The sequence below is a fragment of the Coregonus lavaretus genome (genome assembly GCF_964263955.1).
Source record: "Coregonus lavaretus genome assembly, chromosome: 27".
Taxonomy (NCBI): domain Eukaryota; kingdom Metazoa; phylum Chordata; class Actinopteri; order Salmoniformes; family Salmonidae; genus Coregonus; species Coregonus lavaretus.
In genome coordinates, this window is record NC_140014.1 from 14,086,330 (window position 1) to 14,094,762 (window position 8,433).

Genomic DNA, 8,433 nt, shown 5'->3' on the forward strand with positions numbered 1-8,433 from the left:
GCAAATGAGTTGTTTAGAAGAGAATTATGCTGGCTCCAGTTTTACTTCAATATTATATAAGCCAGAAAAACACTGAAACACTCTTATCAAATGTTACTACTAAGTTCCAATTCAAATAATCCTTACTGTGTGAAATCCCACTGACTTTTACCAGTGTGGCCCCTGTTACTTTTCCATGGAAGCTACTTAACTAGCGCCTGTGTAAAATCTAATTTGGAAAATGCCCACAAGCAATGTCAAACAAAGGGATGTTTGTCTCTTCCCTGTTGTGCTTGTTTAGACTAAAGTTGGATTTCAAAACTAGCACTTGCCTGATCCATAAGATAGTGCATTAGGAAAGTATTCAGACCCCTTGACTCTTTCCACATTTTGTTACGTTACAGCCGTATTCTAAAATGGATTAAAAAAAAAATAAATCCCTCAATCTACACACAATACCCCATAATGACAAAGCAAAAACAGGTTTAGACATTTTTGCAGATTTATTACAAATAAAAAATGGAAATATCACAGTATTCAGTCCCTTTTAATCAGTACTTTGTTGAAGTACCTTTGGCAGGGATTACAGCCTCAAGTCTTTTGGGGTATGACGCTGAAAGCTTGCACACCTGCATTTGGGGAGTTTCTCCCATTCTTCTCTGCAGATCCTCTCAAGCTCTGTCAGGTTGGATGGGGAGTGTCGCTGCACAGCTATTTTCAGGTCTCTCCAGAGATGTTCGATCGGGTTCAAGTCCAGGCTCTGGCTGGACCACTCAAGGACATTCAGAGACTTGTCCCGAAGCCACTAATGCATTTTCTTGGCTGTGTGCTTAGGGTCGTTTTCCTGTTGGAAGGTGAACCTTTGCCCCAGTCTGAGGTCCTTAGCGCTCTGGAGCAGGTTTTCTTCAAGGATCTCTCTGCACTTTGCTCCGTTCATCTTTCCCTCGATCTTGACTAGTCTCCCAGTCCCTGCCGCTGAAAAACATTCCCACAGCATGATGTTTCTTCCAGATGGGACTCTTGGCATTCAGGCCAAAGATTTCAATCTTGGTTTCATCAGACCAGATAATCTAGTTTCTCATGGTCAGAGTCCTTTAGGTGCCTTTTGGCAAACTCCAAGCGTCTTGCCTTTTACTGAGGAGTTGCTTCCGTCTGGCCACTCTACCATAAAGGCCTGATTGATGGAGTGCTGCAGAGATGGTTATCCTTCTGGAAGGTTCTCCCATCTCCACAGAGGAACTCTGGAGCTCTGTCAGAGTGACCATCGGGTTCTTGGTCACTCCCTGACCAAGGCCCTTCTCCCCCGATTGCTTAGTTTGGCCGGGCGGCCAGCTCTAGGAAGAGTCTTGGTGGTTCCAAACTTCTTCCATTTAAGAATGATGGAGGCCACTGTGTTCTTGGGGACCTTCAATGCTGCAGACATTTTTTGGTACCCTTCCCCAGATCTGTGCCTCGACACAATCCTGTCTCGGAGCTCTACGGACAATTCCTTTGACCTCATGGCTTGGTTTTTGCACTGACGTGCACTGTCAACTGTGGGACCTTATATTGACAGGTGTGTGCCTTACCAAATCATGTCCAATCAATTGAATTTACCACAGGTGGATTCCAATTAAGTTGTAGAAACATCTCAAGGATGATCAATGAAAACAGGATGCACCTGAGCTCAATTTCGAGTCTCGTAGCAAAGGGTCTGAACACTTATGTAAATAAGGTATTTCAGTTTTTTATTTTTAATACATTTGCTAAAATTTCTAAAATGTTTTCGCTTTGGCATTATGGGGTATTGTGTGTAGATTGATGAGGGAAACAATTATTTAATCCATTTTAGAATAAGGCTGTAACGTAACAAAATATGGAAAAAAGGGAAGTGGTCTGAATACTTTCCGAAGGCACTGTATGAGGTGGTTTTCCTTCTGTCCTTTTTCTTATTTGTCTACACGTCTCACCCCTCATCCTTCCTACCATATGTTCCCAATAGAGTTCCATTCATCTTTGTAGTACACCACTCAATAAACCGTCTATGAGAATCTGTGTTTCTTTTCCAGTATATTCTCTTTCCATTATTCACACAGTCTGATTTGGCCTTGATTGTTTGCAGTGCAGGTTTTCACACTCAACATGTACATAGCTAATGTCAGACTGGTGCCTTGGTGGATCACATCCAATTCTCTCTCTCTGTCTCTGTGTCTCTCTTTCTCCTGTCTCTCTCTTTCTCCTGTCTCTGTTTCCCTCCTGTCTCTGTTTCTCTCTCTCTCTCTCTCTCTCTCTCTCTCTCTCTCTCTCTCTCTCTCTCTCTCTCTCTCTGTGTTTGTAAGGAACTTTGCACTGGGCACACATTGGTTGAATCAACGTTGTTTCCACGTCATTTCAATGAAATTTGATTAGTTGATGTGATTTAAATAATTTGTCTCTGGGGAAATCAAAGTTGTAATGTATTGGCCACAAAACACCTTCAAAATAAGTCCAGATTGAATATCACAAGTTATGTTCTCAAAGGCACTATGATTTAAGTATCAACAAGATTGTTACTCTTTCTGGACACCATTAGACTGGTCACCATCATGGATTAAATTATTTATCTCTCTAAGGCAAAATTAACTTTTCTCTCTTAAACACCCTTTTTCTCTCCTTCCTGCTGCTCTTGATAAAGAGTCTGACAGAGTTCCTGTTGGGACAGATTACAGACAGTTCTCTAGACACAGAGTTTGAGCACACTGCTGTTGTAACATTCCTCCAAAAATTATTTATCCCCTGTGTTTCTTCCAGGAACTTGAATATGGTCCATTAACCTAAGTCTCCAGCACTTGGTAACAGTTCATCCCAGAAGGGTACTTAGATGTTAAGCAAACTATTTTAGAGGAAGCTTAGTCTGTCAAGAATTTCTACTGAAATCAGAAAGGGATGGTGTTAGGCCTATATCTACAGGCAGCATTTTCCAAACCTCTACACACCTTGCAATCTCAGGTATTTTATGTTTGACCTTTATTTAACTAGGCAAGTCAGTTAAGAACAAATTGTTATTTACAATGACAGGCTACACCGGCCAAACCCAGACGACGCTGGGCCAATTGTGTGCCGCCCTATGGGACTCCCAATCACAGCCGGTTGTGATACAGCCTGGAATCGAACCAGGGGGTCTGTAGTGACGCCTCAAGCACTGAGATGCAGTGCCTTAGACCACTGCGCCACTCGGGAGCACTCGGGAGGTAGAGTACTCTTAAATGCTCAGCAACTTATGATTTTGTGCAGCAGTTGCTATAGAGTAGAAACACATTCTTAAGAGTTGCTGTGGTTTCTGTAGGAAAAGGGGCCATGCAAATTACAAACATGCATTCTCCCATTACTGCCAGTGCCAAGAGCACTGGGAACTTATTAAAGGCCCAGTGCTGTCAAAAATGTGATTTTCCTGTGTTTTATATATATTTCCACACTGAGGTTGGAATAATACTGTGAAATTGTGAAAATTATGATAATGCCCTTTAAGTGTAAGAGCTGTTTGAAAAAACCTTCTGAAATGTCAGCCTATTTTGGTGGGATGGAGTTTTTAGCCTGGGTAAATTTGTTAATATAGCAATAATAATAAGAGTTCCAAACCTCTCAGCCAATAGCAGGTCGTTTTCAGTTTCCCCCTCCCCACTCAGATCACTACTCCTAGACAGTCCTAGCAAAATTCTTGCTTGAGAAATTGCTCTTAGCTAAGAAGCTATTTTTGTTAATTTTTTACCCTTTTAATTGAAAACAATCACAGTAAGGTACTTTATTGTTACCCAGAAATGATTTGATATTGAGATAAAAATGGCTGCATTGGACTTTTAACAATAACAAGAGACGTAACAGTTATAAACAGTATACTGATTATTTACGTGGAGTTGTGCATCCGCCATTACTCAGCTGCAAACTTCCATGTAAAAATGTCCTTGGTACTCCTTGTGACAGTCCTCCTGCAGAGGAATCCTAGGATAAATTTTGTGTTTGTCAAACAACCTCATATTCAACTCAGTGGACCTTTTCAAAGATGTCAAAACAGCCATACAGTAATAATGCCTCTCTTTGTGTGTCTGATGTCTCGTTGTGATTAAGTAGATAAGTCAGTATACTCCCTTCCTTGTCTTTGAAGGTCAGAGATGACAGCCTGGTCTCATAGACTAGACTTAACATAGTATACATAAATGCGGGACACTTGGGCCTCCCGAGTGGCGCAGTGGTCTAAGGCACTAGAGATCCTGGTTCAAGTTCAGGCTCTGTCGCAGCCAGCCGCGACCAGGAGACTGATGGGGTGGCGCACAATTGGCCCAGCGTCGTCCAGGGTAGGACACGGTTTGGCCGGCAGGGATGTTCTTGTCCCATCGCGCACTAGTGACTCCTGTGGCGGGCCGGGTGCAGTGCACACTGACTCAGTCGCCAGGTGTACAGTGTTTCCTCTGACATATTGGCATTGGTTCAGCTGGCTTCCGGGTTAAGCGGGCACTGTGTCAAGAAGCAGTGCGGCTCGGTTGGGTTGTGTTTCGGGGGACGCATGACTCTCGACCTTTGCCTCTCCCGTGTCTGTACGGGAGTTGCAGCGATGGGACAAGACTGTAACTACCAATTGGATACCACAAAATTGGGGAGAAAAAGGGGGTAAAATACCCCCCAAAATAAATTATTAATACACTCAAATTAGTATGATATGTTTATGTTTGTTATGGTTACATAAGAAAGAAGGTTAATTAAAGATGCACTATTCTGAAATCGCTCTGCCATTTCCTGGTTGCAAAAATTTTAATAGTTCGCCTAATTTCAGTTTATGTGACAAACTGAGTAAGTATAGTGTAGAGAATCATTTTTTACCATCTAAACCGCTGTGAAATATGTTTTCCATAACCAAAAATATTGTATTTTCAGATGTTTCAAGCTGGTGTACAAAACCGAAAGTAAAAGGTGCAAAAACTAAACTTAAGATGGGGAAGCATAGAAATAGTGCACATAGAAAATATCTACCGCTTCTTAGAATTGCTTTAAATGAGAATGACAGATCTACATTTCTTTGTGAATTTTGTTGGTTCGCCCAAAAAGTTACATATTGCAGCTTTAAGGCAAAAACTAAAGTAGGGTGGATGGGTGGGCATATAACGCGTGGGCATATAACGCGAACGTCTAGCAACCCAAAGGTTGCGTGTTCGAATCACGGACAACTTTAGCATTTTAGCTAATTACCAACTTTGCAACTACTTACTACTTTTTAGCTACTTTCCAACTACTTAGCATGTTTGCTACCCTTACCCTAACCTTAACTCTTTAACATAACGCCTAACCCTAATCCCTAGTCTAGCTAACGTTAGCCACCTAGCTAATGTTAGCCACAACAAATTAGAATTCGTAATATATCATACGAATTGTAATTCATATCATACGAAATGGATGATGGAAATCCACAAATTATTACATACCATACAAAACGGATGGATTTACATTTACTATGTTACGTCTATCCCTGAGTCCAGGTTGGAGATGAAGAGCGCACCCACTGGTTGGGTTTAGCTCAGAGTACAGACATGATACCTGGGACTATTGAAACAAGACCTTGATATATGTAACACGTATAATATGTGACAGCTGGGTCGTATTTCTCTCTGGTCATCTGGATGGGTGCCATCTGGAATAGCTGCTGGCCATGTCTGCTGTTTCAGACAGATAGAGCTAACTCTGTCAGTGGGATAATGTTGTGGCCAATGTGCAGCAGGCTGTGTTCCAACATGCATCATCTCTGAACACTGGTCTATCAAAGAGGCCCCCCAGGGTGTGTTAGAACAGGCATCATCTCTGAACACTGGTCTATCAAAGAGGCCCCCCAGGGTGTGTTAGAACGGGGGGGGGTCAAATATAGTCTGTCTGTCTCTAGATAGTACAACTGTAGCAGCTTATGGCCACTATTTATGCATCTTTGACACCATGATGATCCATCTCTGGTTTTCCCCCACAATATTTTTTTTTCTCTAAGCCTAAACTGGGTCAATGGCGTGAAGATATACTAACCTGATTTTTAAAGTGAATTATCTTCAAAAGGCTGAATACCATTTCGAACTCCAGTGGCACACTGTTGTAAAGTTAATGTTGTCTAGTAGGAGGCGCTGTTTGGACAGCTGAGAACTCCCTAAGATTGCAGGCACACCGGGCCGATTGACCTGTCCTACGATAGGGATAGTGAGCCCCAGCATAAGTGGACTACATTGGTGTCACCAGGTCCTAATGTCATTACCCATAGTAGTAACTCAGTGGGACTGATTATATTAGTTTGAGGACATGATGCTCTGGCGATGGCTTGGTCTCACAACAAAGGCCACATTGAGTCCAAGTTGTTCTCGTTGCAGACTGAAAAACAAGGACAGGGAAAAATGCATATTTCCTTTTATTATGCTTATGGCCACATACAGGCAGGCTTCCGTCTGGTATTGTCTTTCACCAGCCTGGCCTGTAGAGCATTCTTGTGTACATTTGTGGAGTTGAAGAGCAGATGTGTGCGTGTGTACGAGCATGCATGTTTGGTGCAGAGGTTGGGGTCGATAGTGGCTGATGATGTTCTTTCTTTTACTCTCAGGATGACATGGTAGGAGAACTCAATAACCCACACAGACTGTAAGACATCCCCTTGTCGTTGAGGTAGATTACTCCTTTACAGTGAATTCAACTGAGACAAGCACTGTGATTTAGTTAGTGGCCAGGCCAGCAATAATTTGCCTTGTCAGGCAACTGAGAGAGCGGCAGAGAGAGACCGTATACCACGCTCCTCTACCTCTGGTGTATCAGATATGAGGAATATAAATCCTCAAAAAAATATTTATAAAATGATTCATCGAGCGCTACATCTATTAGGCACCAGGTCGCTAATGCCTGATCTACCTTTTGTTTCGTATGTATTTGACATTTTTTTTCCTTTACATTATCCTTATCGTGCTAGGTTATCGTTATTATGAGAGGACTTCCAATTCCCAACTGAGTCTCTAACCACTTTAGAGGGTGTTAGATATGTGAAATATTGATTGCCCACTGAAAAGGCACTATAACCACAGTGTACATGACAGTCGCTCAATATCTCATTTTTGCCACACAGCTGGTGTCAGATGAACAAGACTTTTAAGGACCACCAAGTGGCTCAAACATACAGAGAATGTTTTGCATACACAACTCTATTATACTGTCTAGTACACTACACATAATACTGCAATCATCATTGTTTGTGTCTCTGAGCACAGTGAGCTTTATAGCATAGTCTGTATACGATTGATTGTGCCTCAAAGAATAGCTCAATTAATTGCACATATATTTCAGTAACTTGTTAGATGGTATCTTATAGTCATGCTGTTCATAGGATTTGGACTCTATGGAACCAATAATTTAGAAACTACAACTAAATGGAAAGTGCATTTACCTGTATAGGATGGTTTTGAGCTGTTTATCATATTGTAGGCCTATTGATTCCGTATTGGATGGTTTTGAGCTGTTGGTCATATTGTAGGCCTAATGATTCCTGCAAATAATAGGAAAAGGTGGTTAATAGTTCAGTTTACAGCTATTGATTTACTTGTGTCTGAATCAACCCCATTGGAGAAACATTTTGTATCTGTCATCTCTGTCACTAAATCTCTATAGCTCCTAGAATAATTGACATTTACAACATCATTCATCAAAATCTATATAGAATAAAGACGATTTACTATACCAGAAAATATAATGGACTATAATGATTATAATAATCACAATTATATGAATCTCTTAAAGGACACCTAGTGTATTTTAGGCTAGGAAAGTGCCATTTTACTGAGTGCCCAATGACAAAGGCTCTATGATTACATAGCTACTTGTACTAGCTAAATAGAAAAAATCAAAGAGATGCAAGGATCTCTTCTGAAATTGCCAATAGCTTATTCTCACAATCGAACACATTCCATGATCTATTGTATAGATTTTATATTTGTTATAATTTAGCAGACGCTCTTCTCCAGAGCGACTAGTCCAATGTGACTAGTTGCGTTGGGTCAGCGACCTTTCGGTTACTGACCCAACACTCTTAACCGCTAGGATACCTGCTGCTCTGTATATTTTCCTTATTCCTGTACGATTTTATCCGGAAGTGTGTATTGATTTACAATGCCTTCGGAAAATATTCAGACCCATTTACTTTTTTCACATTTTGTTACGTTACAGCCTTATTCTAAAATAGATTAAACAAATAGAATCCTCAGCAATCTACACACAATACCCCATAATGACAAAGTGAAAACAGGTTTTTAGAAATGTTTGCAAATGTATTAAAAATAAAAAACAGAAATACCTTATTCACATAAGTATTCAGACCCTTTGCTATGATACTCGAAATTGAGCTCAGGTGCATCCTGTTTCCATTGATCATCCTTGAGATATTTCTACAACTTGATTGGAGTCCACCTGTGGTAAATTCAACTGATTGGACAT